The 26,048-nt window shown below is 42.9% G+C and overlaps 1 pseudogene; it reads right to left on the bottom strand.

The window, feature by feature from the left end:
- Nucleotides 1–25,239, bottom strand: LOC135275911 (tigger transposable element-derived protein 1-like; annotated as a pseudogene).
- Between the last annotated feature and the right edge of the window lie 809 nt (nucleotides 25,240–26,048).

Below are 26,048 nucleotides of genomic sequence, written 5' to 3'. Positions count from 1 at the left end.
TCAGGCTGAATTATGGCAATTCCCTGCTGTGTAGCCTTGTCTTTGGGAGTGGAAGTTAGTGACAGTCACGTTTGACACCGGCCGGGTCGGAACCGCACCTCGAGGCTGTGCCGGAGCAAGGGTGGCGAACTCTGCCCCAGAGAGCCGCTGGGGTTCCCGGCCATCCGCACGCGCCTGAAGCTCGGGAGGGCGCCTGTGAGCACTAGTCTGAGGATGCAGGTGCAGGTGTGATTTCCTAAGTAAACTCTCCCTCTCCCTCTCCTCTCCCCTCTCTCCTCTCCCCTCTCCCCTCTCCTCTCCCCGCTCCCCTCTCCTCCCCTCTCCCCTCTCTCTCTTTCTTCTTTCCTTCCTTCTATCCTCCTTTCTCTTTACTTACTTCCTTTCTCCATTTCTTTCTTTCCTTCCTTCTTTCCTTCCTTCCTTCATCCTTTCTCATTTCTTTCTTTCCCTCCTTCATTCTTTCCTTCCTTTTTTCTCCTTTCTCCTTTTTCTTTCTCCTTCCTTTGTTCTTTCTCTCTTTCTTTCCTTTCTTCTTTTAGAAAGAATATCTTTTTGTTTGTTAGCTTTCGAAACAAGGCCTCACTCTGTCACCCCTGCTGGAGTGCAGTGGCACAATCAGGGCTCACTACAGCCTCCACTTCCCAGGCTGAAGCCATTCTCCTGCCTCAGCCTCCAGAGTAGCTGGGACTACAGGCTGCAACACCACTCCCAGCTCTTTTTGTATTTTTGATAGAGATGGGGTTTTCCCATTGGCTGGCTTAACCTCCTGGCTCAAAGTCATCCATGGGTCTCGGCCTCCCAAAGTGCTGGAATTACAGGTATGAGCTGCCATGCCTGACCTTTTCTTTTCTTTTTTCTTCTTTTTTTCTTTTCTTTTCTGGCTTTCTTTTTCTTTTTTATTTCTCTCTCTCTCTCAGAGGGTCTCACTCTGTCACCCAGGCTGCAGTGCAGTGGTGCAGTTATGGCTCACTGCAGCCTTGGCCTCCTGGGCTTAAGCAATCCTCCCACCTCAGATTCCAGAGTAGCTAATTTTTTTTTTTTTTTTTTTTTTTTTTTTTTTTACTTTTTGTCAAGATAGGGATCTCGCTGTGTTGCTCAAGCTGGTGTCAAATTCCTGGACTCAAGCCACCCTTCCACCTCGGCCTCCCAAACTGTTGGGATTACAGGTGTGAGTCATTGAACCAAGTGAACTTTCTATTTTAAAGCAGTTTTAGATTTACAAAAGTTTTGTGACACTAAACAGAGTTCCCATACACCCGGCACCAGTCTTCTCTCTTAACGTCTTACATAAGAAAGGTGCCTTTGTCACTATTAATGAATCAATATGGATACATTTTTATTATTAAGTAAAGTTCATACTTTATTTCTGATCTCTTTCATTTTTACCTAATGCCTTTTTTCTGTCCCAGGATCTCATTACATTACCCATTACCATTTAATGGGTTTGTCTCTTTATGATCCTCGTGGCTGTGAGAGTTTTCCAGGCTTTCCTTGTTTTTGATAATGTTGACAATTTTGAAGAATATTGGTCAGGTGTTCTGGAGAGCGTGCCTCAATTAGGATTTGTGTGATGTTTTTCTCATGACTAGCCTGGGCTTATGTGGCTTTGAGATGAAGACCACAGAGGCAAAAGTGCCATTTTTATCACATCATAGCAAGGGTACTTACTGTCAACATGACTTAGCACTTGTCATTGTGATACCTGGCTGGAGGTAATGTTTGTTGGGTTTCTCCACTGTGGAGTTACTTTTTTCTCCGTTTCCAAGCTGTGCTTTTTGAAGGTAGTCACTTTGTGCGGCTCACACTCAGTGATAGGGATGTAAGCGCAGTACCTAGAAGGCAGAGTATTTGCTTAAAATATTTGGAATTCTTCCACACCGGAGATTAGTCTGTTGTCCTTTATTTCTTTATTTGTTCAGTCATTCATTTATACTAGTATAGATTTATAGGTATTTGTTTTGTATTTTGGGTTATAATCCATTATTACTTTATCTTATTGCTTCAATTATTCCAGCGTTGGCCACTGGGAGCCATTTCATTTGAGTCCTGTGTCCCTTCGACATGCCCCTTCTTTGTGTAGCTGTTTCTGTTTCAGCACTTCCTTATGTCCTGGCAAAACAAGATGCTCTACATTTATCTCACATATATTTCATGCCCCAGTCCTAGAATCAGCCATTTCTCTAAGGATCCCTGGTTGGTTGGTTGGTTGGTTTTTAATTGGGGAATGGTATTAGAAACCAAGATCTGGCTACTAGTGTGCTTGTTGGAACTGTAATATCATAGCCCTCTCTGACAGAGCAAGAAAATGTGTGTATCTTATGTATATCTCTAGATATTTCTTTATGTAACTATCTGTGTCTATATTACGCTACATGTGAATTCATACTGATGACTCCAGTTCTAATCCATTACCATGCAGATTATTCTAACCTTCAACACTGAGAAACCTGGTTTCTACCATCCATTTATTTAACTGTTCCATTCCAGTATATATGGATTACAGTATCAGAATTGTTCATCCATGCCCCTATAGCAACAACTTTATTAACTAGAGCACAGTGCTATGTAGTTGCCTTTGCCTTTAGCCTTGTAGATTCCACTCATTTCCAAAGCTACTTGGGGCTGGGTGTGGTGGCTCACACTGGTAATTCTAGTACTTTGGGAGGCTGAGGCAGACAGATCACTTGAGGTCAGGAGTTCGAGACCAGCCTGGACAACATGGCAAAACCCCGTCTCTACTAAAAATACAAAAATTAGCCAGGTGTTGGGGCAGGTGCCTGTAATCCCAGCAACTTGGGATTCTGAGGCAGAATTCCTTGAATGCAGGAAGTGGAGGCTGCAGTGAGCTGAGATCGTGTCACTGCACTTTAGCCTGGGTGACAAAGCAAGATTCTCTCAAAACAAAAACAAAAACAAAACAACAACAACAGAAGCAAAGCTACTTGGGTCAGTACTTTCCACTCCAATGCTGTCAGTGAGGTTTTTCATGTATTTGTAATATACTTAGTTTGATTTGTCATATTCTACCTTCCATTCTTGTATTTCCCAACCTCCTAAATTATATTTTTGAGTCTACAGCATACATTAAGTTTCATTCTTTTTCTTTCTTTCTTTTTTAGAAACAGGGTCTCATTCTGTTGCCCAGGCTGGGTGCAGTGGTGTGATCATAGCTTACTTCAGCCTCAAAACTCCTGGGCTCAAGCAATCTTCCCACCTTGGCCTCCCAAAGGGCTGGGATCACAGGCATGAGCTATAGCACCTGGCCGAGCTTCATTCTTTGTGTTGTAAAGTCTTTTGGATTTTGACAAATGCATAGTGTCACATATCAACCACTATAGTATCATACAGAGTAGTTTCACTGCCCTAAAAATCCCCTGTGCTTCACTCAGTCAGACCTTCTCACATCCCCTGCCCACTGGCAACCACTGATTTTGTACGGTCTCTATAGTTTTGTAATATCATTGGAATGATACACAATGAAGCCTTTTCAGACTGGCTTCTTTCATTTAGTAATATGAATTTCAGATTCATCCATGACTTTTTGTGGCTTCATACCTCATTTCTTCGTTACCGTATAATATTCCATTGCATGGATATACCACACTTGTTTATTCTTCACCTATTGAAGGATATTGGTTGCTTCCAATGCTTGGAGGGTATGAATAGAGCATCTATAAACATTCATATGCAAGTTTTTGTGTGGGCATCAGTTTTCCAATCAGGTAAATACCTAGAAGCACAACTGCTGTGTTGTATGATAAGCCTCTGTTTAGCTTTGTAAGAAACTGCTAAACTATCCTTGAAAGTGGGTGTACTATGTTGCATTTCCACTAGTCATGGATGAAAGTTCCTGTTGCTCTATATCCTTGCCAGCAATTGGTATTGTCAGTTTTATTTGTTTGTTTTTTTGTTTTGTTTTTGCCATTCTAATAGATGTGTAGTGGTAAGTCATTGTTTCAGGTTTTTTTTTTTTTTTTTGTCCTTTTGTTTTTTCCTTTTTTGTGTAGAACGGCGTCTTGCTATATTGCCCAGACAGGTCTCGAATTCCTGGGCTCAAGCTATCCTCCTGTCTCTGCCTCCCTAAGAGCTGGGATTACAGGCGTGAGCCACAGTGCCTGGCTCAATTAGTTATTTTTCAAATGTGGGACTCTGTGCCCCTCAAAGTGAAATGGCTTATAATATTAAACTACATGGAAATAGGATATAAAAACAATCAGAAAACAAATTAAGTAAAATGAACAGAAAATGGATATTGCCAGATACTAGGAGTAGCTTATCATTGTACTTCTATATTAAATTTAAATTTATGTTGCAAGTATAGTTTCTTTTATCATTGAAAAGGAAGCATACAAGATTATTTTGGGAGACAAAATTTTTCCTGCCTATAAATTTAAGTAGAAATTTACCTTGTGAACTTTAAACTTTATAGACATTGGGTATCATAAAAAATGGCATCTTCCACCCGTTTTACAACTGTTAGCAACATGCTTCACCCAGAAATTCATTATAGCTGCTTTCCCATCCACCACTACTGCTGCATTCTAAGAGTTACAGTTTGCTGAAATGGTGACTGAGAACATTAGTGTGTCTTTCCCTTAAGAATTTTAGAACAGGCATTACAATCTACACATGTTAAACCCTGAGAGATACTTATGAAATTGAATAAAGATGGTGTGGACACCATCTTACTTGGTGATGTGATTTCTCCCAATTGTTCTCAAAAATATCTTATGATTCTTCTGTATTGACTAACAGGAGAGTAAAAACCGTATCCACTGACACCCCAGCAGGTTTTTCTCTAGTACAGTTCTAACTTGGAATGCCTTACTTTTCATTTTGCTATTCTTTGGAGAAGAGTTTGACTTTTTCTTTTTTTTTTGAGACAGTCTCGCTCAGTTGCCCAGGCTGGAGTGCAGTGGCATAGTCCTGGCTCACTGCAGCCTCCGCCTCCCTAATTCAAGTGATTCTCCTGCCACAGCTTCCTGAGTAGCTGGGATTATAGGTGCCCACCACCACACCTGGCTAATTTTTGTATTTTTAGTAGAGATAGGGTTTCACCATGTTGGCCAGGTTGGTCTTGAACTTCTGACCTCAAGTGATCCACCCACCTGGGGCTCCCAAAGTGCTGGGATTACAGGCGTGAGCCACCGTGCCTGGCCGAGTCTGACTTTTAATACATTTTTTTGAGGTGTACTGCTGGATGGAGGCTCCTAGGTTTGAAGGAATCTCTGAAATTGAGATCTCCTCACTCTAAATTTTATTTTGTGATGGCTGTGTATACAAGAGTTATTACTAAGCAATTACTGTTCACTGAACAACTGTGGAGTGGTGCCGTGGGTCTGGAATGAATAAGAGCCATAACTCCTTTACCTGAAATTAAAGGAGCAAAAGGGTCTTCATAATATTTCAAGTTCATTTCCACAGTATTATCTGAAGACAGGAGAGCAGTGGAAGGAAATGCAGTGGTCTGACAGGCCTATTTGTCTATCTCTGCCGTGAGATGCAGAAAAGCAAGTGAAGATTGCTATGTGCCCTCTTTTTATAAAGCTGCTATGCAGGGTGCACCGTCAAAAAAAAAAAAAAAGAAAAAGAGTGTCAGTAGCTATTTAGACAGAAAGACAATATGCTCTTTCCAGAGTGTCCATTTATGCCAATTTGCTGTGAAACTTTCCAAAGCTAATGAGATATTAAATGCGTTTTGTTGAGGGAAGAAGTTGATTAGTCTTTCGTTTGATTTTTAATGTAATTGGCAAGGAAAAGTACACAGCTTAGGTTTTGGAGGTAATTTCCATCCAGAGCCCTGTGAAAACATGATTGGACTCACGAAGGCCATGGAGACCTGTGCCACTTGGCTGGGAGCTCAACTGCAGCTGTGAAATGTAACTGCTCCTCCAGACTGGGAACTTTTTGGTGTTTATAGGGAGCCCCTCACCCCTCATTTAGATCCTGGAACACTTTATTTTCTACAGATGGCTGTCATGGCTTTCAAAGGCAGTTCTGATTCTGGTAAGAGTTCTAAGACTTGGAGCTTTTCAGATAACCCTTATACAGGGTTCTATATGTACACTCACAACACTCAAGACTTCTAGAACACTTCACTTCTGACACTGTCCATCTGGAGCTAGCATTAGATCCCACAAATTAAGGGCTCAATCCCACAGACTGCCCTCACTTCAGATGCCAATTGCAAGTCCAGGTTGTCAACATCCAGCTGTAAATCGGAGGTTCCTACAACCCCTAAGATTCGATCATTTGCTAAAACAGCTTGCAGATCTCAGGAGAACGTGTTTACTGGATTATTATACAGGATATTACAAATGATACAAATGAGCATCCAGGTGACGAGATAAATAGTGTGAATTCTGGAAGGGTTCCAAGCAGGAGCTTCTGTCTCTGTGGAATTGGGGTGTGGCACCACCCTTCTGGCACATGAATGTGTTCATCAATACAGAAGCTCTCTGAACCCTGTCTTTTAGGGATTTGTATGGAGGCTTCATCATGTAGGCATGATCAATTATTGACACAATCCCCATCCCTGCTCCCCTTCCCCTGGAGAGTGAGGTGCTGAAAGTTTGAAGCTTATAATCGTGGCCTGGTCTTGCCCATGACCAGCCCCCATCCAGGAGTGCATCGAGAGTCACCTCATTAGAACAAAAGATACTCCTATCACCTGGGAAATTTCAAGCGATTTAGGAGCTCTGTGCCAGGAGCCAGAGGTAGAGACCAAATACATGGTTTTTTTGTTTGCTTGTTTTGAGAAGGAGTCTCACTCTGTCGCTCAGGCTAGAGTTCAGTGGCACTATCTCGGCTCACTGCAACCTGTGCCTCCCGAGTTCAAGCAATTCTCCTGCCTCAGCCTCCCAAGTAGCTGAAACTACAGGCACATGTCACCATACCTGACTAATTTTCGTATTTTTAGTAGAGATGGGGACTTACCATGTTGCCTAGGCTGGTCTCAAACTCCTGACCTCAGGTTATCTGCCCACCTTGGCCTCCCAAAGAGTTGGGATTACACTCAGAAGCCTCCACACCTGGCCTCAAATACATATTTTTTTTTAGTGTCCATACCCTTTATGCATGATTTTGCCAGTAATCAATAATTAATATATCAAACTTAGAGATAACCAGTATAAAACTCTGTTATATAATACACAGATTGTGAGCTGGTTGATATATAGCATTTGGTTTTATGAATCCTAGGAATCTTTAAAATCAATGTGAGTTGTTTATTTACAGATAAGACCATACTATTTTGTTATCCTTGGAAATAGAAAAAAGGGTAGAAAAGTCAAATGATTAGGTCAAGAATCAAGAATCCTGTGGGCCTGTGTTCAAATCCTGGCTCTACCACTCACTAGCTGAGTGATCTTTGGCAAATTGTTTCTCAATGTCTTAGTTTCCTATCCATAAATTGGAGCTAATACTGATACCCACTTCATAGTTGTTGTGAGGATTAAGTGAGATAATATAGAAAATATTTACCTTAATGAGTGTCAACCAAAAACAAACAAACTTGGTTTGTGACATGGAAAAGGAAAACTGTTTAGTTTACTCCTTGGTAAAATTATTTAAGAGTAGTAAAAGTAAAAATTAAAAAATATATTGACAATCTCGTTGTCAGCTGACTCTCTTTGAGGCCATGAGGGATCCCTGGGAGTGCAGTGTGTGTACTAACCAGGAGGAAATGGGTAAAACTTCCTTGCTCTCAAAAGGGAAGGAAACTATATTAAACTGTTCTCACACCTAAGACTGGGTAAGAGTTGTAACTGGCTCACAGTTCCACGGGCTATACAGAAAGCATGATGCCGGCATCTGCTCAGCTTCTGGGGAAACCTCAGGAAACTTCCAGTCATGGCGGAAAGCAAGGGGGAAGTGAGGCACTTCCTGTGTTCAGCACAGGAGGAAGGGAGGGGGAGGTGCCACACACTTTTCAACAGCCAGATCTCGTGAGAACTCTATCATGAGAACAGCACCAAAGGGATGGTTCTAAGCCATTCATGATGGATCCACTCCCAAGATCCAGTCACCTCCCACCAGGCCCCACTTCCAATATTGGGGATTACAGTTCGACAGAAGATTTGGGCAAGGACACAAATCCAAACCATATCGGAAACTTCGAGATATCTTTCAACTGTTGAGTCATTTCAAACCGAGGCCTAGGGGCTCACAGAGGAGGAGTCTCTGGCCAATTAGCCAAACCCAGACCTGGTGCTGCATTGAATCGCTTCTAATGCTGACAATTGAGAAGTGAGGACAATTTGCTCAGTGACTGACTAAAGTCATGAAGGCGTTGTCTCAGTATTCATTAAGTTTCAGCTAAAGCAGACATTAATAGTGGTAATTTTATCAGAAGTAGATCTTTCAGATATCATCAATGTTTTAAGTCCCTAAATGATTATATTTTTATTGTTTTTAGCATTCTGAATGACTTCTGGAGAATGGTAATATGTGTCCCTAAACATCAGATGTAATTTTACCTAAAAATTTTATATATGGCCGGGCGCAGTGGCTCATGCCTGTAATCACAGCACTTTGGGAGGCCGAGGTGGGCGGATCACAAGGTCAAGAGATGGAGACCGTCCTGGCCAATATGGTGAAACCCTGTCTCTACTAAAATACAAAAATTAGCTGGGCATGGTGGTGCGTGCCTGTAGTCCCAGCTACTTGGGAGGCTGAGGCAGGAGAATTGCTTGAACCTGGGAGGCAGAGGTTGCAATGAGCCGAGATCATGCCACTGCACTCTAGCCTGGCACCCAGCGACAGAGTAAGACTCTGTCCCAAAAAAAAAAAAATTTATATACATGTTGTGTGATAAATTTTGTTCCTCCCAAAAAGATATGTTCAACTCCTAAGCTAGCATCTATGAATGTGATCTTATTTGAAAATAGAGTCATTACAGGTGTAACCAAGTTAAGATGCTGAGTATGGTGGACTCTAAACCCAGTATGTCTGGTTACCTGATAAGCAAAGGAGGAGACACAGACAGGCACCCAGAGAGAACACCATATGACAACAGAGGCAGAGATTGGAGTGACATGGATGCAAGTCATGGAACACCAAGGATTGCCAGCAATTCTAGAAACTGAAAGAAAGACGAAACAGGTTCTGCCCAAGAGCTGCCTCTGAGACAGCATGGCCCTGCCGACATTGATTTTGTGCTTCCAGCCTCCAGACTGTGACAGAATAAGGTCATGTTGTTTCAGGCCACCCAGCTTGTGGTGCTTTCATATAGCAGCCCTGGAAATGAACATATACTGTATTTAGATTATTTTGGTGCTACATTTTAATAACTTTTAAAAACTATAATTAGGGCCAGGCACGTTGGCTCATGCCTCTAATCGCAGCTCTTGAGAAGCCAAAGTGGGCAGATCACTTGACGTCAGTAGTTCAAGACCAGCTTGACCAACATGATGAAACCCCATCTCTACTAAAAATACAAAAATTAGCTAGGCATGGTGGCTGCATGCCTATAGTCCCAGCTCCTCAGGAGGCTGAGGCAGGAGACTCGCTTGAACCTGGAAGGCGGAGGTTGCAGTGAGCCAAGATCGCACCACTGCATCCAGCATGGATGACAGAGTGAAACTCTATCTCAAAATAAATAAATACAGTAAAATAAATAAAAAACTATGATTAGGAGCTTTCTGTGACTCTCCTTTTCCCACCCCTCCCTACTACCTGAGAGTTGATGACGTTTTCTGTTTTATTTCTTCTGTGTTTCATTGCATCATCTCTGAGAACTAGATTTGATCTCAAGAGTAAGTATTCAATGACAGGAAAATGAAAAGGGACTTATCATGGCATCTGTGATGGTTAATATTAAGTGTCAACTTCATTGGATTGAAGGATGAAAAGTATTGTTTCTGGGTGTATCTGGGGTTTCTAGGTGTTGCCAGACGACATTAACTTTTGAGCCCGTGGACTGGAAGAAGACCCGCCCTCAGGAAGACCCACCCACAGTGTGGGCGGGCATCATCCAATCGGCTGCCAGCTTGGCTAGAAAAAGCCAGCAGAGGAAGGGAAGGAGCTGACCGGCTGAGTTTTCCGGCCTTCGTCTTTCTCCCGTGCTGGATGCTTCCACCCTGGAACATCAGATTCCAAGTCCTTCAGCTTTTGGACTCTTGGATTTACACCGGTGGACTGACCCCACTAAAGGCCCGAGAGCCCGGTCAGCTTCTCTGCTTTTGAGGTTTTGGGACTCAGACCGAGCCATTACTGGCTTCCTTGCTCCTCAACTTGCAGACAGCTCGTCGTGGGACTTCACCTGGTGATTGTGTGAGTCAGTTCTCCTTAATAAACTCCCTTTCATATATACATCTATTAGTCCCGTCCCTCTAGAGAACCCTGACTAATACACCTTTCAACTGCAGATGGCTTTGTTTCAACCATGAACCTTGACTGGAGGTCAACCAAGTATTGGGTACTGTGCCGGGCACTTTAATTAAAAAGATAAAATAAGATACACTTCTTGTCCTCAAAAATATTTGATTCTTAGGCTGAAAACAGACACAGAGCCCCAAAACACCGTGATGAATGCTTTAAAAGAGTTTTTAGACTTCAGGTACATCAGAATCACCTGGAGGGCTTATTAAAACCCAAGTGGCCTGGGCGTGGTGGTTTAACTCCTCTAATACCAGCACTTTGGGAGGCCAAGGCAGAAGCGTCACTTGAGCCCAGTTCGAGAACAGCCTGGGCAACACGGCAAAACCCCATCTCTACAAAAAATACAAAAATTAGCAGGGCATGGTGGTGCACGCCTGTAGTCCCAGCTTCCTGGGAGGCTGAAATGGGAAGATTGCTTGGGCCCAGGAAGTGGAGACTGCAGTGAGCCATGATCACATCTCTGCACTCCAGCCTAAGAAACAGAGCTAGACTAGGCTGGGCACAGTGTCTCACGCCTATAATCCCAGCACTTTGGGACGCCGAGGTGGGAGGATCACCTGAGGTCAGGAATTTGAGACCAGTCTGGCCAACATGGTGAAACCCTGTCTGCATTAAAAATACAAAAATTAGCCAGGAGGGCACCTGTAATCCCAGCTACTTAGGAGGCTGAGGCAGGATAATCACTAGAACCAGGGAGGCTGCAGTGAGCTGATATGGCATCACTGCACTCCAGCCAGGGCGACAAGAGTGAAACTCCGTCTCAAAAAAATAAATATAAAACTTAAATGAATGAGCCCCAACCCAGAGCGACTGATTCAGAAAGTCTTGAGTAGGGTCTGAGAGTTTGTGTTTCCAGCAAGTTCCTAGGTGCTGCTGCTGCTGCTGCTGAACTGTGATTAGAAACCACTGCTCTGAGAGAATTGGTTCAAATGCTCGATGATCTCAGCAGGAATGACAAAGGCACCACAGAGGACTGGCGTTTGAGCTGGGTTTAGAAGGACAAGGAGGGAGGCCAGGTGTGGTGGCTCATGCCGGTTACCCCAGCTCTTTGAGGGACTGAGGCAGGTGGATGGCTTGAGCCCAGGAGTTCAAGACTTTCCAAGCTCAAGCAATTCCCCACCTCAGCCCCCCAAGTACCGGGACTACAGGCCTGTACCAGTACATCCAGCTAAGTTTTAAATTTTGTGGCAAAATGGAGTCTTACCATGTTGCCCAGGTTGGTCTCGAACTCCTGGCCTCAGTTATCTCTATATCTCTATTTCTGTATATCTAAATGTATCTATACCTATGTAGATATGTGTGTATATATACATATATGTGTGTGTGTGTGTGTGTGTGTATGTGTGTATATATATATATATATAGAGAGAGAGAGAGAGAGAGAGAGAGAGAGAGATATTAAGGAATTGGCTTATGTGATTGTGGGACTGGCAAATCCAAATCCAACATCTATAGAGGAACAATTTAGGTGAGTGTCGATGTTGCAGTCCTGAGTCTGAAACCCACAGGGCAGGCAGACTGGAAACTCAGGCAGGATTTCTATGTTACAGTTTTGAGGCAGAATTCCCTTTTGGGGAAACCTCATTTTTTCTTTTCTTAAGGCTTTCAGTTGATTTAATGAGGCTCACCCACGTTATGGAGAGGAACTGGCTTTACTCAAATTCCACTGATTTTAATGTTAATCACGTGAACAAAATACCTTCATAGCAACATCCAGACTAGTGTCTGACCAAACAGCTGGGCACATGGCCTAGCCAAAGTGAAACACAGAACTCACTATCACACGCCTCTTCCCTTCAGGTACCTGGCTGCCTGCACATTCTGTCGACCCCTGGAGCCTTTGGGGCTTTGTTCCTTCTACTCCCTTTGCCTGTAATACTTTCCCCTTCTTTATTTACCTGGTGTCTCAGGTTAATGATCATACCCTAGAAAAGCCCTGATTGATTCCCATAATTTAGTTAAGATCCCCTGGTATGACCCTACCCAGCTTCCTATATTTTTCTTTTCTATCCTTTGTATACTTTAAAAAACATGAACATTTATAAATAATTACTTCATCTTTTCCCTCTTGGACTGGAAGCTCCGCACGGTATCCTAATGTTCCTATAGTGCCAGACACATAGTAGGTGCTCATGAAAACCTTGTGGCTTCTCAAAATTATATACAGACCTGGAAGCCGCCTCAGGGAGTCTTATGTACAAATAAGGAATCTCAGGAGAGTCAAACAGCAGGATTTAGGCGGAGGTCTTCTAACACCAAGTGAGATATCTTCTCCCTGCACCCTCCAGTTTCAGGGCAGAACCCCAAGTGTCCCATTCTGAGCTGGCTGACTTGCTCTGCCTTACTAAGAAAGCCAGAGAGCCTCTCTGACCTTCAGTCTCCAAATTCACAAATGAAATCCATGTGAAGAAGGAGCTTCTTTTCACAACTTAATATGGTGGGACCAGTGGATTCCGAGAGCTACAATCTCATGCCTCCATACCTCCCATTCCAACCCATCTTATGAGAAACTTTTAAGACTAGATAGTAATGAAGGCAACTATCTATTAAATGCTTGCTACAAGCCGAAGACTGTCTAGTGCTCTTGGCAGTAACTTCTCACTTAAACTTCACCTGCTTACGTACCAGTATTAACCCCATTTTAGACCTGGGGCAAGTAAGACATGGATACTTGACCAAATCTTACAACCCATTGATGGTAGATCCAGAATTTCAACCTAAATGGTCAGGATCTAGAGGCTGTGTTTTTGTTTTTGTTTTGCTTTGCTTCGCTTTGTGAGTCTTGCTCTGTCTCCCAGACTGGAGTGCAGTGGTGCGATCTTGGCTTACTGTAGCCTTGATCTCCTGTGCTCAGGTGATGCTCCCACCTCAGCCTCCCAAGAAGCTGGGACTGCAGGTGTGCACCACCATCCCCAGCCAATTTTTTTTTTTTTTTTTTTTTTTGTAGAGATGTGGTCTCATTTTGTTGCCAGGCTGATCTTTTAAATTCCTGAGTTCAAGTAATCCTCTTGCTTCGGCCTCCCAAAGTGCTGGATTACAGGCAGGAGCCACCATGCCTGGCCTTAGCGTGTATTCTTAATGGCTTTGCCTTAGAAGACATGACACTTAAATGGATCGAAAGCAGTCAGGCCCATGAAATCAAATGTGAGCCATAAAATGTGAGTCACATATGTGATAACTTTCCTAGTGGCCATGTTAAAAAACAAAAATGCAATTTTTTTAAATTGCATTTGGGTTTTGGGGTGCATGTGAAGAACATGCAACATTGTTGCATAGATACACATGTGGCAGTGTGATTTGCTGCCTTCCTCCCCTTCACCTATATCTGGCATTTCTCCCCATGATATCTCTCCCCAACTCCCCACCCCGCACTGTCCCTCCCCTATTTCCCCCCATCAGACCCCAGTATGTAGCACTCCTCTCCCTGTGTCCATGTGTTCTCATTGTTCAACACCCGCCTATGAGTGAGAACATGTGGTGTTTTATTTTGGGTTCTTGTGTCAGTTTGCTGAGAATGGTTTCCAGGTTCATCCATGTCCCTACAAAGGACATGAACTCATCGTTTTTGATGGCTTCATAATATTCCATGGTGTATATGTGCCACATTTTCCCTGTCCAGTCTATCATCGATGGGCATTTGGGTTAGTTCCAGGTCTTTGCTATTGTAAACTGTGCTGCAATGAACATTCGTGTGCATGTGTCCTTATAGTAGAACGATTTATAATCCTTTGGATATATACCCAGTAATGGGATTGCTGGGTCACATGGAATTTCTATTTCTAGGTCCTTGAGGAATCGCCACACTGTCTTCCACAATGGTTGAACTAATTTACACTCCCAATAGTGTAAAAGTGTTCCTATTTCTCCACATCCTCTCCAGCATCTGTTGTCTCCAGATTTTTTAATGATTGCCATTCTAACTGGCATGAGATGGTATCTCAATGTGGTTTTGATTTGCATTTCTCTAATGACCAGTGATGATGAGCATTTTTTCATATGTTTGTTGGCCTCCTGTATGTCTTCTTTTGTAAAGTGTCTGTTCATATCCTTCGCCCACTTTTGAATGGGCTTGTTTTTTTTTCTTGTAAATCTGTTTTAGTTCTTTGTAAATTCTGGATATCAGCCCTTTGTCAGATGGGTAGGCTGCAAAAATTTTTTCCCATTCTGTTGGTTGCTGATTCACTCTAATGACTGTTTCTTTTGCCGTGCAGAAGCTGTGGAGTTTGATTAGGTCCCATTTGTCTATTTTGGTTTTTGTTGCCAATGCTTTTGGTGTTTTGGTCATGAAGTCCTTGCCTACGCCTATGTCCTGAATGGTTTTGCCTAGATTTTCTTCTATGGTTTTTATGGTGTTAGGTCTTATGTTTAAGTCTTTAATCCATCTGGAGTTAATTTTAGTGTAAGATGTCAGGAAGGGGTCCAGTTTCTGCTTTCTGCACATGGCTAGCCAGTTTTCCCAACACCATTTATTAAACAGGGAATCCTTTCCCCATCGCTTGTTTTTGTCAGGTTTGTCAAAGATCGGATGGTTGTAGATATGTTGTATTGCCTCCGAGGCATCTGTTCTGTTCCATTGGTCTATGTCTCTGTTTGGGTACCAGTACCATGCTGTTTTGATTACTGTAGCCTTGTAGTATAGTTTGAAGTCTGGTAGTGTGATGCCTCCCACTTTGTTCTTTTTGCTTAGAATTGACTTGGCTATGTGGGCTCTCTTTTGGTTCCATATGAAGTTTAAGGTGGTTTTTTCCAGTTCTGTGAAGAAGGTCATTGGTAGCTTGATGGGGATAGCATTGAATCTGTAAATTACTTTGGACAGTATGGCCATTTTCACGATATTGATTCTTCCTAACCATGAACATGGAATGTTTCTCCATCTATTTGTGTCCTCTCTTATTTTGTTGAGCAGTGGTTTGTAGTTCTCCTTGAAGAGGTCCTTTACATTCCTTGTTAGTTGTATTCCTAGGTATTTTATTCTCTTTGTAGCAATTGTGAATGGCAGTTCGTTCTTGATTTGGCTCTCTTTAAGTCTGTTATTGGTGTATCGAAATGCTTGTGATTTTTGCACATTGATTTTGTATCCTGAGACTTTGCTGAAGTTGCTTATCAGTTTCAGGAGATTTTGGGCTGAGACGATGGGGCCTTCTAGATATACAATTATGTCGTCTGCAAATAGAGACAATTTGACTTCCTCCTTTCCTATTTGAATAGCCTTTATTTCTTTTTCTTGCCTGATTGCTCTGGCTAGAACTTCTAGTACGGTATTGAATAGGAGTGGTGAGAGAGGGCATCCTTGTCTAGTGCCAGATTTCAAAGGGAATGCTTCCAATTTTTGCCCATTTAGTATGATATTGGCTGTTGGTTTGTTGTAAATAGCTTTTATTATTTTGAGATACATTCCATCAATACCTAGTTTATTGAGGGTTTTTAAAATAAAGCGCTGTTGAATTTTGTCAAGGGCCTTCTCTGCATCGATTGAGATAATCATGTGGTTTTTGTCTTTGGTTCTGTTTATGTGGTGAATTACATTTATAGACTAGCGTATGTTGAACCAGCCTTGCATCCCCGGGATGAATCCTACTTGATCATGGTGGATAAGCTTTTTGATGTGCTGTTGCAATTGGCTTGCCAGTATTTTATTGAAGATTTTTGTATCTATGTTCATCATGGATATTGGCCTGAAGTTTTCTTTTCTTGTTGAGTCTCTGCCGGGTTTTGGTATCAGGATGATGTTGGTCTCATAAAATGATTTGGGAAGGATTCCCTCTTTTTGGATTATTTGGAATGGTTTCAGAAGGAATGGTACCAGCTCCTCTTTGTATGTCTGGTAGAATTCGGCTCTGAACCCATCTGGACCTGGGCTTTATTTGGGTGGTAGGCTCTTAATTGCTGCCTCGACTTCAGACCTTGTTAGTGGTCTATTCAGGGTTTCCACTTCTTCCTGGTTTAGGCTTGGGAGGAGGCAAGTGTCCAGGAATTTATCCATTTCTTCCAGGTTTTCTAGTTTATGTGCATAGAGTTGTTTGTAATAATCTCTGATGATGGTTTGAATTTCTGTGGAATCTGTGGTGATATCCCCTTATCCTTTTTTATTGCCTCTATTTGGTTATTCTCTCTTTTCTTTTTTATTTATCTGGCTAGTAGTCTGTCTATTTTGTTGATCTTTTCAAAAAACCAGCTCCTGGATTTACTGATTTTTTGAAGGGTTTTTTGTGTCTCTATCTCCTTCAGTTCTGCTCTGATCTTAGTTATTTCTTGTCTTCTGCTAGATTTTGAGTTTTTTTGATCTTGTTGCTCTAGCTCTTTCAATTTTGACGATAGGGCGTCAATTTTAGATCTCTCCTTTCTTCTCGGGTGGGCACTTATTGCTATATATTTTCCTCTAGAGACTGCTTTAAGTGTGTCCTAGAGATTCTGGTATGTTGTGTCTTCATTCTTGTTGGTTTTGAAGAACATCTTTATTTCTGCCTTCATTTCATTGTTTATCCAGTCAACATTCAAGAGCCAGTTATTCGGTTTCCATGAAGCTGTGCAGTTCTGAGTTAGTTTCTGAATTCTGAGTTCTAATTTAATTGCTTTGTGGTCTGAGAGACTGTTATGATTTCAGTTCTTTTGCATTTGCTGAGGAGTGATTTACTTCCAATTATGTGGTCAGTTTTAAAGTATGTGTGATGTGGTGCTGAGAAGAATGTATATTCTGTGGATTTGGGGTGGAGAGTTCTGTAAATGTCTATTAGGTTTGCTTGTTCCAGGTCTGAGTTCAAGTCCTGGACATCCCTGTTAATTTTCTCTCTAGTTGATCTGTCTAATATTGACAATGGGGTGTTAAAGTCTCCCACTATTATTGTGTGGGAGTCTAAGTCTCTTTGTAAGTCATTAAGAACTTGCCTTATGTATCTGGGTGCTCCCGTATTGGGTGCATATATATTTAGGATCGTTAGCTCTTCTTGTTGCATTGATCCTGTTACCATTATGTAATGTCCTTCTTTGTCTCTTTTGATCTTTGTTGCTTTAAAGTCTATTTTATCAGAGACGAGAATTGCAACTCCTGCTTTTTTTTTGCTCTCCATTTGCTTGGTAAGTCTTCCTCCATCCCTTTATTTTAAGCCTTTGTGTATCCTTGCATGTGAGATGGGTTTCCTGGATACAGCACAGTGATGGGTTTTGGCTTTTTATCCAATTTGCCAGTCTGTGTCTTTTGATTGGGGCATTTAGTCCATTTACATTTAGGGTTAATATTGTTATGTGTGAATTTGATCCTGCCATTTTGATGCTAGCTGGCTGTTTTGCCTGTTAGTTGATGCAGATTCTTCATTGTGTTGATGCTCTTTACCATTTGGTATGTTTTTGGAGTGGCCGGTAGTGGTTGTTCCTTTCTATGTGTAGTGCCTCTTTCAGGAGCTCATGTAAAGCCGGCCTGGTGGTGATGAAATCTCTGAGTACTTGCTTATTTGCAAAGGATTTTATTTTTCCTTCACTTATGAAGCTTAGTTTGGCTGGATATGAAATTCTGGGTTGAAAGTTCTTTTCTTTAAGGATGTTGAATATTGTCCCCCACTCTCTTCTGGCCTGTAGGGTTTCTGCTGAGAGATCTGCTGTGATTCTGATGGGCTTCCCTTTGTGGGTAACCCGACCTTTCTCTCTGACTGCCCTTAGCATTTTCTCCTTCATTTCAACCCTGGTGAATCTGATGATTATGTGCCTTGGGGTTGCTCTTCTTAAGGAATATCTTTGTGGTGTTCTCTGTATTTCCTGGACTTGAATATTGGCCTGCCTTGCTAGGTTGGGGAAGTTTTCCTGGATAGTATCCTGAAGAGTATTTTCCAGCTTGGATTCATTCTCTTCATCACATTCAGGTACACCTATCAAACATAGATTAGGTCTTTTCACATAGTCCTATATTTCTTGTTGACTTTGTTCATTCCTTTTTACCTTTTTTTTCTCTAAGCTTGCCTTCTCTTTTTGTTTCATTGAGTTGATCTTCAACCTCTGATATCCTTTCTTCTGCTTGGTCAATTTGGCTGTTGAAACTTGTGCATGCTTCACGAAGTTCTCGTGTTGTGTTTTTAAGCCCCATCAATTCACTTATATTCCTCTCTTAAGTTGTCCATTCTCATTAGCATTTCGTCAAATCTTTTTTCAAGGTTCTTAGTTTCTTTGCATTGGGTTAGAACATGTTCTTTTAGCTCACAGAAGTTTCTTATTACCCACCTTCTGAAGCCTGATTCTGTCATTTCATCACACTCATTCTCCATCCAGCCTTGTTCCCTTGCTGCTGAGGAGTTGTGACCCCTTGTAGGAGGAGAGGTGTTCTGGTTTCGGGTGTTTTCATCCTTTTTGTGATGGTTTCTTCCCATCTTTGTGGATTTATCCACCTGTCATCTTTGTAGTTGTTGACTTTCAGATTGGGTCTCTGAGTGGACATTCAGTTTGTTGATGATGAAGTTATTTCTGTTTCTTAGTTTTCCTTCTAACAGTCTGGCCCCTCCGCTATAGGACTGCTGAGGTCCACTCCAGGCCCTGCTTGCCTGGGGATCACCTGCAGTAGCTGCAGAACAGTAAGGGTTGCTACCAGTTTCTTCTTCTGCTATCTTTGTCCCAGAAAGATACCTGCCAAATGTCAGTCTGAGCTCTCCTTTATGAGGTGACTCTTTGGACATACGGGGGTCAGGGAGCTGCTTGAGGAGAGAGTCTGTCCTTTATAGAGCTCAAGTGCTGAGCTGTGAGCTCTGTTGTTCATTCAGAGCTGCTGGGCAGGTACGTTTAAGTCTGCTGCAGCAGAACTCATAAACCCCCTTTCTTTTTTTCCCAGATGTTCTGTCCCAGGGAGTTAGGGTTTTATTTATGAGTTTCTGTTGTGCTTCTGCCTTTTTTTTCAGGGCTGCCCTGCCCAGCAAGGAGGAAGCCCAGTCACTGTCTGCCTGCAGAGGCTTTGCTGAGCTGCTATGGGCTCTGCCAAGCTGCCGTGTGAACTTCCCTGCAGTCCTGTTTAAACGGTTGTAGTTAGAACTGCCTCGGCAATGGTGGCCCACCTCTGTAGTGGCGGACTCTCTCTGTAATGATGGGTTGCCTCAGCAATGGCAGGCTGCCTCAGCAATGGCGGACTACCTCCATAGTGGTGGAGTGCATCAGTAATGGTGGACACCCCCTCTCCCACAGAGCTGGACCATCCCGGGTTCAGCTGTGCTTGCTGTGAGTCTCTCAACCCAGAGTGTTTCCAATTGCTGTTTTTTGTGTGTGTTGGGGGGTGGGACCAGCCAAGCTTGATCACCTGGCTCCCTGCCTCGGAGCCTTTTTTTTTTAGTTGAACGGTCGACTCTCTCCCAGGTGTTCCAGTTGCCTGTTGAAAAGGCACCAGGATCTGTGTGATTTCCCATGCGGTGACCCACTGTACCAGCTGAAACAGCGGCGCTGAGATTCGTGGCACTTTTTTGCCCAGGAGTCTCCTGGCCTGGCTCCCTGTTTCAGTCCCCTTTTTTTTAATCAGATGAATGGGCGACTCTGCCTTCTCAGAGCTCTACTCGCCAGCTAAAAGGGCACCCAGACCAGTGTATTTTGTATGGAGAACTGCTGCGCCAGGGCGCCGGCAAAACAGCCACGCCAGCCAAAACAGTTGCGCTGGTGACCCGTGGGGCTCCTCCGCCTGGGAATCTCCTGGTCTGTGGGCAATAAAAATCCATCTGGAAATGCGGCGTCCACTCACCCTCTGCACTTTCACTGGGAGCTGCAATCCTGAGCTGCTCCTAATCAGCCATCTTGGATCTTCCCAAAATGCGCAATTATTTTTAATAATTTAATTCAGTATATTTACAAATCTATCATTTCAACATGTATTCAATATGAATAATTATGAGATAGTTTACATTATTTTTTCATACTCACTCTTTGAAATCTGTTGAATATTTTATACCTTCCAATTCGGCCTAGCCACATTTCAAGTGCTCAGTAGTACTTGTGACTGGCAGCTACCATATGGCAGCTGGACTGCGCATGTCTAAAGGATCTCTCAGTGTTACCCTTAGACACTGAAATAACCAGGCTGCTCTTACTCTCTACCCACAATAAAACCCCCACTGTCCCAGCCAGGGACAGCAAAGCTCTGCCCCCTTTAGGATGTCAGTCAGTTATTGGAATACCTGAGCCTGCCTCTCAACTCAGCCTTGTGTGTTGGGGGGTTATCACTATCTTCATAAACTGCAGCTATCTTTCACCTCACAGTCAAAAATCCAGAGTCCACAGTCTCTTTCACCCAGATCGGGATCTTGGTTTGCCACTGGTGAGGCAGCCAGTTCCATGCACTCACCCTGAGCCTCTCTGCCTGGAACGAGTCCAACTTGGTGAGTCAGGGCCTGAGTTATGAGTAATCCAGAAGGCCCTGGAACAATTGTCTTCCTGACTTTTGAATCACCTGATCCTCTCTGGGATCAGATCAAGTTGGGGGAGTTGGTTCTGTTGGTTGGCAGGGGCGGGCCCCCTGCAGAGATGTCTCATCTGGTCCCTCCTTTTTCTCTTGGCTCCCCGACAGTCCAGGCATTTGGCAGAGGGAGCTTAAATTTTCTGGAATTGCTTTTGCAGGGAATTTATGATAAACTCACCAGCCCCTTCACGTGGCTTCCATTCTCTCAAGGTTTAGTTCATCGGTTTTGGGGTTCCCCCACCACCTCTTTTTCCTTTAAAAAGCTCTAACCATTAAAACATAACTCAGAAAGCTAGAGAGTGGTTTAAATAAACTGAAAAATCAAAAGACAGTTGTGGTTATGGTGTGTTGTCAACTTCTCACTTGTCTGAGACCAGTCTTTCCACCCAAATCTTCACCCAGAAAATTCTGCAGATTCTACTTTCAGGACCCTCTGCCCACCGTTTGGCAGAGACTTTTATACATTGGTGCAAAATTTAAAATTCTTCCAAAAGAAAGACGTGCTCCAATCCTAGGGGGACTCTCATGTTGAAATACAACAATGGAGTTAATTAGCATTGCAGGGCTCACAAAACCGCCTCCAGGGGCTCCTTCTCAGATTTAAATCAGGGTAGTGTGTGAGATGGAACAGCTCCCACCGAGAGAGCTCCTCCACCAACAGCTTTGACCACTGTTTTTTCATCCTTCTCCTTTGGCTCTGGGAGGAGGAACAGCTGAGCCTGGATTGGTGGGCAGCATTTACCAGCTGCATGCTAATAGTGCCCAGGGCCCCTTCCCACCTCCTGTCTTCCCTTCAGCACTTTGCTTCTGAAGCCAGATCTCCTTAACCCTTTAGGTTCACGCTTACCCCTGTCCTAGAGTGGCAGCGGTTAGGTGAGCCTGGACTTTTTCAGGTTGGGGAAGAAGTCGGGGAGGCCTTTGGCCCAAGCACTCCTTTCAGCTCAGCCTAAGAAAGTGCATTTTCTAAATGACCCTGCTGTTCGTTTTGTATTCTGGACATGAGCTAGATGCTTCATAGATTCTCTGCATGCATTTCACAACCTTGCCTGGTAGGTATTCTAATCTCCATTTTACAAATGAGGAAATTAGGACTGAGAGAGGAAGTGGTGTTTCTAAGTTGAACCTGCATAAAAGACAGTTCTGGGATCCCAACCCAGGACTGTCTTTCTTCAAAGCCCCATGCCTGGAACACTGTTCCCCACCCATCCCCAGGCCCAGATGGTGGAGATGCTGCTGCACTATTACTGCTACAAATGCTAGTGATGATAATAGGAGCAGCAAATACTTTGTAACAGATTGCATTTTGCAAAGGTGGGTAACTAATTAAACATTACACAGAAGGCCCTGGTCAGAGCTTTTAGGGGCTGGTGGGAGGTGTCTGTTCTGTGCAAGCTATCCCATCTCACACACAGGCTTGATTTAAATCTGAAGAGTGGCCTGGGCAACATAGTGAGACCTAGTCTCTACAAAAAAATTAAAAATTAGCCAGGTATGGTGGTGCATGCATATAGTCCCAGCTACTCGGAAGGCTGAGACAGGAGGCTGAGCCCAGGAGATTGAGGTTGTAGTGAGCTATAATTGTGCCACTGCACTCTGGCCTGGGTGACAGTAAGACCCTGTGTCTAAAAACTAAAATCAGCCGGGCACGGTGGCTCACACCTGTAATCCCAGCACTTTGGAAGGCCAAGGTGGGTGGATCACGAGGTCAGGAGTTCGAGACCAGCATGACTAACATGCCTAAACCCCATCTGTACTAAAAATACAAAAATTAGCCAGGCGTGGTGGTGCACACCTGTAATCCCAGCTACTCAGGAGGCTGAGGCAGGAGAAGCACTTGAACCCAGGAGGTGGAGGTTGCAGTAAGCCGAGATTGCACCACTGCACTCTAGCCTGGGCGACAGAGCAAGACTCCATCTCCAAATAAATAAATAAATAAATAATAAAATATAAGGAGTTTGTTCAGGGGTTTTATAAGCCATGCTGAGATATGAGTATAGATATCTGTATTGATACCTATTTCTAGACAGACATACCTCAGAGATACTGTGGATTTGGTTCCAGATCATAGCAATAAAGTGAATATAACAATAAGCTGAGTCACACAAATTTTTGGTTTCTCAGTGCATATAAATGCCATGCTTATAATATTCTGTAGTCTATTAAGTGTTAATGGCATTATGTCAAAAAAATGTATATACCTTAATTTAATTATTTATTTTCTCAGCCTGGTTCAAGGGGAAACCTTAATTTTAAAATTGTTTACTGCTAAAAAATGCTAACGATCAGGCTGAGCATGGTGGCTCATGCCTATAATCCCAGCACTTCAGGAGGCCGAGGTGGGTGGATCACCCCTGCTCAGGAGTTTGAGACCAGCATGGCCAACATGGCAAAACCACATCTCTACCAAAAATACAAAAATTAGCCAGGTGTGGTGGCATGCGCTTATAATCCCAGCTACTCAGGAGGCTGAAGCACAAGAATCTCTTGAACCCGGGAGGTGGAGGTTGCAGTAAGCTGAGATTGAGCCACTGCACTCCAGCCTGGGCAACAGAGCAAGACTCCTTCTCAGAAAAATAAAGGTAACGATCATCTGAACCTTCAGCGAGTCATAATCTTTTTGCTGGTGAAAGGTCTTTCCTCCATGCAGATGACTGCTGACTGATCAGGGTTGTGCTTGCTAAAGGCTGGAGTGGCTGTGGTAATTTCCTACAATAAGACAACAATGCAGTTTGCTGCATTAATTGGCTTGTCCTTTCATGAAAGATTTCTCTGTAGCATCCGATGCTGTTTGATAGCATTTAACCCACAGTAGAACTTTGTTCACAATTGAAGTCAGTTCTCTCAAACCCTGCTGCTGCTTTTTCAACTAGGTTCATATAATAATCTAAATCCTTTGCTGACATTTCAACAATGTTCACAGCATCTTTACCAGGAGTACATTCCATCTCAAGAAACCACGTCCCTTGCTCTTTCCTAAGAAACAGTTCTTCATCTGTAAAAGTTTGATCATGAGATTGCAGCAATTCAGGCACATCTTCAGGCTCCACTTCTAATTCTAGTTTTCTTGCTATTTTCACCCTATCTGCAATTACTTCTTCCACTGCTGTTCAGAACCCCTTCAAGACATCCATGAGGGTTGGAATCAACATCTTCCAAACCCTGTTAATATTGATATTTTGACATTCTCCCAGGAATCACAAATATTCTTATTGGCAAATAGAATAGTGAATCATTTCGAGAATGTTTTCAATTTATTTTGCCCAGATCCTTCCAAGGAATCACTGTTTATGGCAGCTACAGGCTTACAAAGTGTATTTCTTAAACAATAATACTTGAAAGTTAAAATCACTCCTTGATCCATGGACTGCAGAATAGATGTTGTATTAGCAGGCAGGGAAACAACATTCATCTCCTTGTACATCTCCATCTGAGCTCTTAGATGACCAGTTGCATTGTCAATAAGCAGTAATATTTTGAAAGGAATCCTTTTTTCTGAGCAGTAGTTCTCAACAGTGGGCTTAAAATATTCAGTAAACTGTGCTGTAAACAGATGTGTCATCCAGGCTTTGTTGTTCCATTTATAGAGCACAGGCAGAGCAGACTGAGCATAATTCTCCCCTTGATCTTAGCCAAAAGGCTGAGAAGCAATAGATTTAGCATAATTCTTAAGGGCCCTAGGATTTTCAGAATGGCAAATGGGCATTGGCTTCAACTTAAAGTCATCAGTTCCATTAGCCTCTAAGAGAGTCAGTCATTCTTTTGAAGCTTTGAAACCAGACATCCACTTTTCCTCTCTAACTAGAAAAGTCCTAGATGGCATCTTCTTCCAGGAGAAGGCTGTTTCATCTACCCTGAAAATCTATTGTTTAGCGTAGCCACCTTCACCAGTTGTCTTAGCTAGATCTTCTCAGTAACTTGCTGCAGCTTCTACATCAGCACTTGCTGCTTCACCTTTATGTTATAGAGACGCCTTCTTTCCTTAAACCTCATGAAGCAAGCTCTGCTGCCTTCCAACTTTTCTGCAGCTTCCTCACCTCTCTTTAGCCTCCATAGGATTGAAGCAAGTTAGGGCCTTGCTCTGGAATAGGCTTTGGTCTAAGTGAGTGTTGTGGCTGGTTTGATCTTCTATCCAGATCACTCAAACATTCTCTGTATTAGCAGAAAAGCTATTTTGCTTTCTTAACATTTGTATGTTCACTTGAGCAGCACTTTTAATTTCCTTCAAAAACTTTTCCTTTGCATTCACACTTCAGCTGTTTGGTACAAGAGGCCTGGCTTTTGGCCTGTCTCAGCTTTCAAAATGCTTTCCTCACTAAGCTTCATCATTTCTAGTTTTTTATTTATTATTATTGTTATTAATAAATCCTTTTCCTTCAGACAATTAGCTTTTGATTTAAAGTGAGAGAAATGAGACTCTTCCTTTCACTTAAATACATAGAGGCCATTATAGGGTTATTAATTGGCCTGATTTCAATATTGTTGTGTCTCTGGGAGTAGAGAGGTCAGAGAGAGAGAGAGAGATGGGGAAATGGCCAGTTGGTGGAGCAGTCAGAACACACATATTTATCAATTAATTTCACTGTTTTATGAATGCAGTACATGGTGCCCCAAAACAATTACAATAGTAACATTAAAGATCACTGATCACAGATCACCAAACAGATATAGTAATAATGACAAAGTTTGAAATACTGTGAGAATTACCAAAATGTGTGACATGAAGATATAAAGTGAGCAGATGCTTTTGGAAAAATGGTGCTTATAGTCTTCTTCAAGGTAAGCTTGCCACAGACCTTCAATTTTTTAACAAACAAAACAAACCACAGTATCTGCAAGGCACAATGAAGTGAGAAGCACAATAAAACAAGGTGTGCCTGTATGTAATCACAATCTCTCACGTAAAGGGTTATAGATCTACCTCCTATCCTCCCATGCGGTGACAATGTGACTGACAGCTGCCTCTCTGAACGGCAGAGTCTGTTTCCCCTGCGGTATGGTTTCGGTCTTGTCCCCACCCAAATCTCATGTTGAATTATAATCCCCAGTGTTGGGGAAAGGACCTGAGGCAAGGTGATTGGCTCATGGGGGAGGATTTCCCCCTTGCTGTTCTCATGATAGTGAGTTCTCATGAGATGTGGTTGTTTAAAATTGGGTAGCACTTCCTTGTCTTCCTCTCGCTTGCTCCACCATGGTAAGACATGCCCGCTTCCCCTTTGCCTTCGGCCATAATTGTAAGTTCCTGAGGCCTACCCAG

This window comes from Aotus nancymaae, unplaced genomic scaffold (assembly GCF_030222135.1).
Source record: "Aotus nancymaae isolate 86718 unplaced genomic scaffold, 86718_ANA_hifiasm-v0.15.2.pri h1tg000019l, whole genome shotgun sequence".
In the NCBI taxonomy this organism is placed as follows: Eukaryota; Metazoa; Chordata; class Mammalia; order Primates; family Aotidae; genus Aotus; species Aotus nancymaae.
Note: the sequence above shows the minus strand (reverse complement) of the source record. Positions and strands in the feature narration are given on the sequence as shown.